The following is an 11,958-nucleotide window of genomic DNA, read 5'->3' on the forward strand; positions in this document are numbered from 1 at the left end:
TAAAAATCATCTTCTATATCCTTGTACCCTCCAACAACTTTTTTATATCTTATGTACACTGTAGAGAGTCATCCTCGCTCTCAATCTTTGACCTAGCGAGAATTCCGGAATAGAGGATATCTATATTTGAAGATCTAATTAAAAAGACCCCGTTGGGGGGGCATTTTTCACCAAAAATATCTATTTCTATAAATTAGGTAGGATATAAAGAATCTCTTGGAGATGCTCTAACATTAGTCTTAGGCCCTATTTGGATTCATTAGCTGATAAGGCTAGCTACTTATTATCTAATAAGGAGGGTGTTGGGATACACAGCTAACTTACAAGGTTGGGTTGTTGGTCCACCTATTAGCTGCTATTATCTCATTTGGTCCAACTAGTGATATCTAAAGATCCAGCTGACAAGTAGCTATCTATTATCTATACCTGTTTGGATAAAAAAAGATAATTATTATCAGATAGTATAGAGAACAAAAAATGCCCTTATACAACAATCTACTATACAATGGTATTACATCAGCACAACAGGCCCACGCGAGGAAACATTCACTCGTGGGCTTACCATTACTAGACCGCGTGTGTTTTCACGCTATATACAACGCGCAGGTGGTGTCCTCCAGCGCTCAGCCAGGTCATACATACATATCCTACCAAACGCGTCGCTCCCCTTCCTCGTGCTGTGAGCATCGTGGGGGAGGAAGACGATTTCGAGGGAGGGAGGGAGTCAAAGGTGAGCTCGCCCGCTCCAAGCACCCATTCCTCTCGATTCCAGCATCTCTCATGTTGTTTTGAGGTGCTGGATCAGAGCTCCCCCCACTTTCCTCAAAATCTATGGAGATTTGAAACCATTTCGTCGCTCACGATCGAACACGTCAGAGGTTTTGCAGGCGGATCGTATGTAGCGTGGCCGGCATTCGTCGGCGGAGTTGGCGTCCATGGAGAGCACCGCGGGGCTGAGGAAGAGGCAGCAGGCTGTGTCGGCCTCCAGATCCACCGTGGCCCCGCACTTGCCCGAGGAGCTCGTCTAGAACATCCTCCTCTACCTGCCTTCCAGGTCCGTCCACCGCTGTCGCGCCGTCTGCAAGGACTGGCTCCGGATCGTCTCCCACCCCGAGTTCGTCGTCGACCACCACCACCTCCAACCGATGCTGCCCCTCGTCTCCTTCCTCTACGGCTCCGCCGGTGCCGGTACCAAGGCAGAGACGGAGACGGAGACGGGCGCCATGGACTGCTGCGTCGACGCTTTCGACCTCTGCGCCGCCGGCAGTTTGTGGCCTGTCGTCCGATTCACCGACAAGGAGGAGCGGTACACCAGCGGCAGCATCCACATCCTTGGCTCCTATGACGGCCTCCTCTTGCTTAGCTTCGAGGACCACTTCTATGTCTGCAACCCGGCGACGCACCAGTGGACGCGTCTCCCGACTCCGCTCCGCGCCTCATGGTTCGCCGGCTTCTACTGCCATGAGCCTACAGGAGAGTACCGGGCCTTGTTCTACCAAGGCCAGTGGCCCGGCGAGGACTACTACATCATGGTGTCAGATGATAGACTTAACATGATTCACTTGTCATAGATACTGATATTTGGAACAAATAGCAAGTCCGAGAATACGAACTAGTACGGGATTTAGAGATAGAGCGAGAGAGAGGGTACAGAGGTGTAAACCATCGGCCGCCTTCGTAGAAGACAAGTTGGTCATGGGGTTGCTTGTCGGTGGCGCGGTGAAGCCCGACGGTGAAGGCGCGATCGCGGTGATGGCGGTGTAGAGGCGGCGGTGGCCGAGCTTCCCATCGCTGGCAGTGCCCCCTCTCTAGATCGGCTATGGTTAGGATGTCGGTAGGGTGTCTAGCGGCTCAGGTAAACCTTATGCCGGCCCCCACCTTCTTTTTTATGGCGCTGTGCGACTGGGGCCCACCAACCATGGAACGGTTGGACGCCTCCGATCAGGGCGCGGATCTAAGGGCCTAATTGGTGGAGATCAATCTAACAGTCTCCCCCTTGATCTCACCTTATGACTTAAACTTAACTTACTTTATCTTGTTCCCATTTCATCATAGATCAGTACACAGAGCATGCCTCATCATCACGGTTGGTTGCCATTAGATTAAACAGTTACAATGCACCTCTCTGTTTTGAAATAGATTCTCAACTAGGCCCCCATTGTCCAGGAATCATAGGCTTTCCCTTAAACCATGTCAGCTAAGTGTTCTCTGAACACGCTGGGTGGTAAGCCTTTTGTAAGCGGATCCACGAGCATCTTTTATGTTCTTATATGCTCAAGACTAATTATATGATCCCAGACTTTATCTTTCACAACATAATACTTTATGTCAATATGTTTGGCAGCACCATTTGACTTATTGTTATGAGCATAACATACTGCTGGATTATTATCACAGTATAACTTGAGTGGCTTATGTATGTCATCTACCACTTTTAACCCGGACATGAATTTCTTCAGCCAATTCACCTGCCATGTGGCATCATAACATGCTATCAACTCGGCATATATTGTAGACGATGTAGTGATGGTTTGCTTTGAGCTTTTCCATGATATAGCTCCTCTTGCGAGAGTGAATATGTATCCTGACATGGACTTTCCATCATCTCCCGCATAATCAGAATCTGTATACCCCTCTATGTGCAGGGAATCAGATCTTCTGTACGTTAGCATGAGACCCTTCGTACCTTGCAGGTAACGCAAAAACTTTCTTTACTAATTTCTAGTGTTCTATTCCTGGATCACTCTGATATCTACCAAGTAATCCGGTAACAAATGCTAAGTCAGGGCGACTACACATTTGAGCATACTGTAAATTTCTGATAGTTGAACTATATGAAACCGGTTTTATTTGATCGATCTCATATTGGTTCCTAGGACATTGAAATTCTCTATATCTATCGCCCTTGACTATGGGAGCAGGTGAAGACTTATAATTTTACATACTGTATTTCTTTAGAACTTTTTCTAAGCATGCCTTTTGTGATAATCTTAAAACCCTCTTTTCTCTATCTCGGTGAATTTCTATTCCTAGGAACGAACGAAGCTTCACCAAGATCCTTCATATCAAACTTCAAGGACAAGAACTTCTTTGTTTCTAGTAGTAGATTAACATCACTGCTAGCGAGCAAGATGTCATCCACATACAAGACTAGGAAAATGTATTTTCCATTCTTAAACTTTGCATAAACGCAATTGTCCTCTACGTTTTCTTGAAACCCAAACTTTCTTATTGTACTATCAAACTTCAAATACCACTGTCTTGAAGCTTGTTTTAATCCGTAAATAGATTTCTTTAGGTGGCATCCCATATGTTCTTTTCCTTCCACAATAAAACCTTTCGGTTGTGCCATATAAACATTTTTCTCCAGATCCCCATTTAGGAACGTCGTCTTTACACCCATCTGATGTAATTCTAAATCGTAATGTGCTACAAGCGCCATTATGATTCTAAAAGAATACTTATATGAGACTGGAGAAAATATCTCATTATAATCTATACCTTCTTTTTGCGTGAAGCCTTTCGCCACAAGTCGTGCTTTGAATCTTTCTATATTCTCTTTGGAGTCATGTTTGGTTTTGTAGACCCATTTATAGCCTACTGTCTTGGCTCCTTTAGGAATTATTCCTAAGTCCCAAACACCATTGGTTTTCATTGATTTTATTTCATCTTGCATGGCTTCAAGCCACTTTAATGAGTGAGCACTTCTCATGGCTTCTTCAAATGAGGTGGGATCACCATCCATTTGAAATTCCTCACAATCATAAACTTCGTAGTCATCAGGAACGGCTGATCTCCTAACTCTTTGAGACCTTCTAGGGGCCTCGTTAGATGATGCTTGTTCTATATGAGGATGTTGTTGCTCTTCCTCATGTGTGACAATAGGTTCTATAGGATCCTGAACAACAGGTTTCTCATGTTCATTCATTGTTGCCACAGGAGAACTAACAACAAGTGATGTTACTACAGTGTCTTGCACTGTTGGTACAACAACAACAGGTAGCGAGAAGAATAGTTCCTAAACCATCGGAGTGGGCATGTATACCCGCTTCTCTTCAAAATTAATTTCTCGCGCTACCATGCTCCCCCTGATCATATCATCCTCCAAGAACACATCATGTCTTATTTCTACAAACTTCGTTTGTCTGTTAGGACAATAGAAGTGATAACCTTTTGACTTTTCTGGATAGCCAATGAAATGGCAACTAACTGTCTTGGACTTTTCTGGACAGCTTCCCTATATTTGGGTTAAAGACTTTAGCCTCAGCTGGACAACCCCACACACAAAATTAGTTTAGTGAAGGTTCCTTTCCTGTCCATAACTCATACGGTGTTTTGGACACCGACTTACTTGACACTCGATTAAGAATATGAATGGCGGTTTTCAACACCTCTATCCATAAACTTATTGGTAAATAAGAGTAACTTATCATGCTTCTCACCATATCCATTAAGGTATGGTTGCGTCTTTCAGCTACTTCATTCTGCTGAGACTCACCCGGTGTAGAATACTAGGCAACTATGCCATTTTCCTGTAAGAACCTTGCAAAAGGTCCAGGAACTTGGCCATATAGGGTGTGTCGACCGTAGTACTCTCCCCATGGTCGGATCTTACTACCTTAATCTTTAAGTTGTGTTGATTTTCTACTTCAGCCTTAAATAACTTAAATTTATCCAATGCTTCCGATCCTTCCTTAATTGGATAAATATAGCCAAAACGACAATAATCATCTGTAAATGTTATAAATGAATCATAACCATCTACACTTTTCATAGGAAAAGGACCACAGATGTCTGTGTGAACTATTTCTAAAATTCTTGCGCTTCGTTTGGTATCTTTCTTTATTTTCTTAACGTACTTTTCTTTTATGCATTCAATGCATTGCTCTAAATATGAAAATTCTAAAGGCGGAAGAATTGATTTCTTAATCAATCACTCTATTCCCCCCTTGAAATATGGCCTAAACGACAGTGCCATAATTTCAAAGATACATCATGCACTCTCTTCCGCTTATTTGTTGCATTCATAGACGAGGAAGCATTCTCATTCTCAGTGCTCACATCATTCACATTCTCAGAAAGTGATAATAAATAAAGCTTGTCTTGTCGGAAGAAAAGACCAACACACTTATTATTAATCACAATCCAACATTTGCCATTACCAAAATGGCATTCATATCCATCATCATCTAATCTTGAAACACGTATCAAGTTTCTACGCAAATAGGGTACATGAAGAATATCTGAAAGTTAAAGTCTAAAACCATCATCTAATTCTAGAGAAAGATCTCCAATGGCTTCAACTTCAGCTTCAACTCCATTTGCAACTTTAATTCTTCTTTCTCCTCTTTACAGGGTTCTCCTCGTATGGAATCCCTATAATGAATTTATAATATGAACAGTTACACCTGAATCAATCCAAGTAGATTTTGCATAACTTAAATACAAGGATTCATCTATGAATGTAATGAAATCCTCATCTCTCTTCAGAAGATTTTTCAGAAAGTCTGGATAGTCCCTCTGCTAATGTCCATGCTGCTTGCACTATTTGCATTGATCTTTTTCAACTTAGGCATTGTTGTTCTTCTGATGGTGCTCAGTCTGAGGCGCTTTCCCTTGAGGTTTTGCATTCTTATTGAAGTTCTTTTTGTTGTCCTTCACAAGATTAGCAGAGTCACCATGTGCAGTTTTCAGTCTCTCCTCTTCTTGAACACACATTGCAATGAGCTTCTCTATATCGCACTTTTCGAGCTGCATGTTGTAGTTCACAACAAAAGTTTCATATTCTTTGGGTAAGGAAGCAAAAACTAATTGAATAAGGAACTCATCCTTGAGCCCTAAATTCATTGGCTTCAACTTTGAAGCCATGTTGCTCATCTTCAGTATGTGCTCTCTGATACCGTCACCAGTGTATTTCTCATTGAACAATTTTTTGATCAAAGTACTGGCATAAGCCTTTGAAGAGCCAGTGAACTAACTCTCCACTTTCTTAAGATACTCTGTGGCGGTATCACAATCTGGGATAGACCCCCTTATAGCATATGAAATTATGGACTTAGCCACTATCAAGCACTTGTGGTTTAAAATGTCCTATTTCTTACGTTCGAGATCATATTTCATCTGCACTTCTGCATGATCTCGCTGCCGAGTAGTGAAATCAGCATTAGTCTCATTTTCTTTCCTCATCGGGTCCACTGGCTCAGTAGGACACGGAGAGGTAAGCGCTAGGTCATTTTCAGACAGCGCAAGTGCTAGTTCATACTTCTCTCGCCATACCCTATAGTTGCCCCTTCAAGAGGTGGTATGTGCGAGATAAATATCATTGGGTTGAGTTCTGAAAAATACCATCAGAGATAGTGAGAAAATATGACATCATAATTGCATGCTTTAATTTAACGTTGGTCAAAATTAAAACATACAACAGTCTTATACACTAATTCGACATCACCGTTGGGAAGAAATAGAATTAATGCATGGAAAACACATGAATAAACATTATAATATTACTATTATCAATGTTGGTCAGAAAAATAATAATATTATAATTTACTGACAAAAAATGACTGCTCTTCAAATTAAATTCTCCTGTTGGTTCGAATTTAATTAGAAGATAATAAGGTTTAACATTGTAGCGGAAACATGAAAAATTATTTATCTACTTTTTAGAAGCCTTTTATTGTACTCATCTACTCTCTGAAAAATTATCCCGTTGATTCAAATTTTGATAGAGATTTAAACTAGACAAAAATCATAAAAAATAGCCTCTAAAAATGAATAAACTAATTCTAATCGATAGTGTGCAATTGGGCTCAAACCGCTCGCGCGCTGCGCACTATCGCGGCCCAGCAGCAAAATCGGCCCGCGGCGGCCGCTCGCAACCGTGCTCCCCCGTGCCCAGGCCGCAACCTGGGCCTGGGCCGGGATTTCTCTCGCTCGCCTGGGTCAAATCCGGTCCAACGAACGCCGTCTATTCATCGCGATCCGACAGTCGTCCGCGCTCCTCGGCGGATCAAAACGGCGGCTGCGGCCGTGGCTCCCAAACCCTAACCTCATTCGGTTGTCCCTCCCTCTCCTCTCCTCGCCTCAGCCGGAAGAGAAAAAGCAGCGCAACCCCCTCGCCGGCGCGCGCGCTCACCCTAGGCTGAGTGCGCCGCCGTCGATCAGTCTGGGCGACGGTGCCCTGATCCCCACACGTGCTGCGGTGGGCTCGCCCTAAACCCTAGATCTTCCCCCTTTCTCCTCCGTGCAATAGACGTCAGAGAAGAAGAGTGTGGTGCCGCTGCGGGTCCCCTCGCCGAAGCGCGCGCTCCCCAGTGGGTGAGCGCGTCGCCGTCGAGCGGTCCTATGTCGGCGCCCAGAGCCCACGTGCCGACGACTAAGCGTCGAGCGGCGGCTCGGCCCATTCTACCCACACGACGGTGGGTTTCTTCCCGCGCGACGACGGTGGTGACGGCAGCGAGAAAAACTGGGTAGGTCTTCCCCTTCTCCGTCCTTACTTCTTCTAGGGTTATGGTTAGGGTTAGGGTTAGGGTTAGGGTCCGATCCGTTTCTTCAAATCGAATCCCCTCCTTCTACTCTTCTACTCGGTTTTCTACCCTGATGAGCTAGATCAACGCCTAGATAGGTGATTGATACCATTGATAGACTTGACAGGATCCACTAGCCATAGATCTAGTATGTATACTGATATTTAGGATAAATAGCAAGTCCTAGAACATGAACTAGTACGGGATTAAGAGATAGAGGGAGAGAGACATAGGGTGTGGAAGTGCAAACCATCGACCACCTTCGTAGAAGACGAGCTGGCCACGGAGTTGCTTGTCGGTGGCGCGGTGAAGCTCGGCGGTGAAGACACGGTCGTGGTGGCGGCGGTGCAGAGGCGGCGGTGGCCGGTGGCGGAGCTTCCCATCGCTGGCAGCGCCCCCTCTCTAGATCGGCTAGGGTTATGATGTCGATGGGGTGTCTAGGGGCTCAGGTGAACCTCATGCCTTTTGTCTCGGCCCCCACCTTTCTTTTCATGGCGCTGTGCGATGGGGGCCCACCAACCATGGAGCGGTTGGACGCCCCCGATCAAGGCGCGGATCTAAGGACCAATGCCTTTGGACTAATTGGTGAAGATCAATCTAACACCGAACTCTAGGAAAGGGAGGGGAATCGGCCGGCCAGTGGAGAAAGACGGGTACAAGTTCAGTGGACAGCCATATGGCCCGCCGGTCCTGCTCCGCGGCCACCTCCACTGGATGCAGCGGCAGACGGAGGGCTACGGGATACTGGCGTTCAACGCGACCACCGAGGTGCTTACCGTTTTGTGCTCTCCTGTGGTTCGGGAGCACATGTCGTTGGCTGAGGTCGGCGACGAGCTCGCCGTGCTCAGTTGCAGCAACAATGTCACAGTGGTCGAGCTCTGGGTTCTCAAGGATTACGAGAACGAGATCTGGGTCTGCATGCACCGGATCCGGCTGCCGACCGTGAAGGTCAGCACCTTCACGTTCGATGAGTAGTCCTGTCGCATGTTCTTCATGTCAGGAGAGGGAGTTGTGATAGTCACCCCAGAGCAGAAGCTGGTGCACTATGACATGAATGGGACTCTGCTGGAAAGCTTCCCTTGCGATAATGGCCGCCATCTCAAGATTGCTCCGTATACCTTCAAGGAAAGCCTCGTTCGGCATGCATTGTTTGAGAAACAGGACTGCAATGCCGGTGATCATGAAGATGAACCAGAGCCACCGCCTTTCTTCCAGGGGCTGTAGGCTCGGTGGTGACTTCCTGTGTGGACCTTGGTTGGAGTTGATGTTGATCGATCAGCAGTTCATGCTTCAGATCGATCGATATTACAACCTCGGTAGATGGAGTGAGAGTAAGCTAGCTTTTCTTCTGCATCTCTTTTATGTTCATCAATAATGTCACTATGTTTGTCTCCTTGATTCGGAGGCGGCATTGTGCAAACTGATTCCCATCTCTCATTAGTTCGACGTTCCAAAACTATTTCTGTTGCAGTTTTGAGTATTCCTGAACATTTGTTAATGTAAAAGGCTGAGTTCGTGCTTCTTGCAATAATGCTATATAATGTACTTTCTGGCCATGGTGGCGGCTGTTCGATTTATTTTTAACTATTCTACTATTCGATCTAGATGTTGTGTCTCCAGTATTTAGCGCATTTGTTTGATAATTGATGTATTTAGCGCATTTGTTTGATAAATTATTCCATTATTTGATCTATATGTTTGCCTCCAGTATTTAGCACATTTGTTTGATAACGGATGTGCTTAGTGCATCTGTTAGATGATGGATTCTAAATGGAAAATTCTTGTCTATGTTCGTTGGATTTACGAAGCGAAGAGCTACTAGCGATGCCTGCCCTCTTCTTCTTTTTCCACTTTATTAACAGTAATTTTGCTGGTGCTGTTTATTTAACTGCATATCTTTCACTACTAAAAAAAAACATGTTTAGGGGCGGCTGGTAACCCTTTGTAGGGGCGGTTTGGCCAGCCGCTCCTACCGAACCGTCTCTATAAATCATACATTTGTAAGGGCGGTTCCTAGGCTGCCCCTACAAATCGATTTGTAGGGACGGCTGGTGATTGAGCCGCCCCTACAAATCGATTTGTAGGGGCGGTTCGTATTACCAGCCGCCCCTACAAATCAATTTGTCGAGGTGGCTGTATTATCCGCCGCCTCTATGATACCTGTTTATAGGGGCGGTTCAATATAGAACCGCTCTACAGTACGTTTTTCCGCAAAAAAAAATCAAATTTACAATTCAAATTCGACCAGAACTATTTGTTTCCGCGTATTCCATCCAGCGTTCGCGTTGCCGAACGCCGCGCGACCAACGTTCCGAACACGTTCGCGTTGCCGAACGCCCCGCGACCAACGTTCCGAACCGTGTTCGCGTTGCCGAACGCCCCGCAACCAATGTTCGGAACGCGACTATAAGCACAATAGTATTATATAAACTACAATTACAAGTCCAATTCATAAGGATATATACAATCCATCATTAAATATACAAATTACATACACATTGTTATCAACGTCCTAGAGCTAGCCTTTCAATCTCACGAAGATGTTGGTACTGAGTATTTCTACCTAAGTCAAACTCTCGATCATGGTAGGCGCCTTTGACGTGTATAATCTGGTCCAATATTAAGTTGCAAAGGTCACCGACGAGCTCTAAGAGTTGGTCATCTTTGTATGGGTCTTTTTTCATTCCTTTCTCTTCTCTCCACTACAAAAGAACAAGTTTCGGTTTAATATTTCATACCATGTACGGAGTTTTTATACTACTGATGAAGAGGTTCAAACTTACCCTTAAGGGGTGTCTCCTGTAGGCACTGGTGTTACTCATCATAGAACATATATAGTATCCACAATGTACACTCCCAGGCCTCTGCTTGGGGCACTGTGTGTTTTGCATATGAAAATGTTAGGTAATGCTTTTGACAGTCATGTAACGGAGTACTGAAGAAGTAAGTTACACTTACCGCATATAGTATTTTTATAGCCAACTTTTCCTTCCTTGCTGGATCATGCCTTTCGTGATGATGAGTGACATAGAATCTAAATGCCATGTTTGAATTATTTTAGCAAATACAACTTGTTAGTATCCATAAGCGAACGTTACAAGTATGTATACAAACATATAAGCTAATGAGGATTGTCGATATGTATATGTCTTGAGAATCGATATGAAGTCTTTGTATGTCGCCGGGTCCTTATCTATTGAATCAAAGACCCATGCCATGCTCCTCCCGACATCGACGGCTATATAAATCCAGTGGTTACTGCATGGATTTAATCATAGAACTAGATAAGCTCTTTTGCATCGAATAAAATATATCGAACAAAGCTTTAAGTATATAGTTGAACTTACTCAAAGTTGTATGGTAGCCATATAGTAGAGTGTTTTTGTAGATTTTTGAAAGCCAGAGCAATGTATGTCGCAACCTTAAGGAACTCTTCCTTTAGTTTCGCCGTACGGATATACTCTTTCTCCCGAAGAGTCTTTGCAGCAGCTAGCTCTTTGGCATCCAGTGTCCACTGTTTAGGGTAATTAAAATTTGTTTGGGCTATAGCTTGAGGGTCTACATACCCGGCTTTTAGACTTGGCATTTGTTTGACAATGTGCACTTGCATTCTACAAATCATGGCGTGGGTTAGTTACAACAAAATTCAAAGATTACATTCATATCATATCGGGAGGACAAGGACTTACAAGCACCACGTGTGAATTAGATTTATCTCCATTTCTCCCAGGTAAAAGCATGTGTGCATGTCATTGAAGTCAAAGACAATTTTCCCGGCTAGGCTTCCAAATGTGCCGGTGGGAAAGCATGCTTGTATGAGATCTATGCTCGTTGGGAGAACACGCAAGTACCAATCATGGAACCTTCTCATTCTAAGTGGTAGGCGCTGGATGTCCCGGTTTGGTATGAATGTCTTGCCTCTTTCATATGTTTTCGGGCAATCCTTTGACCATTTGATGTCATCAACATTTGGATACTACTTTGCAATTTGGTGGAGTTTGCTAGTTACGGCCTCCTCAGAACCCTGTGATGGGACTTTTTTAACTTGGTTCTCAGACTTCAACTGGTCATGGGAATACCACTTGGACACCGACAAGACGTCTTTGACCGGAACATAAACTGGCCTTATGTTGATTGGAATCTTCTTTCGGAGTTCCCATTTAGGCACGTCCTCGTCTTCTTGCGCATCACCTTCTTTAGGAGGCACTCGTTGTTCATGTATCGGCTGTGCTTGTTGAGAAGACTGTGGCATCTCATCATGCACTTGCTTGGTACGAGCAGGAGAAGGTTGTGGCATCTCATCAGGCACATGCTCGCTAGGAGGTGGGGAACAATGTGGCATCTCAGGTATGTGGTGGTCATGACACGGTGAAAATATCTCCCCAACCTCAACAACTCGCTCAAAATTTGGGAGAGGGGGAGGCGGCGAAGA

At 44.6% G+C, this 11,958-nt stretch overlaps 1 pseudogene; it reads left to right on the plus strand.

Annotated features, from left to right (window-relative positions):
• Positions 1 to 652: 652 nt before the first annotated feature.
• On the plus strand, positions 653 to 8,750 carry LOC136526887 (F-box protein At5g49610-like; annotated as a pseudogene).
• The last annotated feature ends 3,208 nt before the right edge of the window (positions 8,751 to 11,958 follow it).

The sequence above is a fragment of the Miscanthus floridulus genome, chromosome 19 (assembly GCF_019320115.1).
Source record: "Miscanthus floridulus cultivar M001 chromosome 19, ASM1932011v1, whole genome shotgun sequence".
Lineage (NCBI taxonomy): Eukaryota > Viridiplantae > Streptophyta > Magnoliopsida > Poales > Poaceae > Miscanthus > Miscanthus floridulus.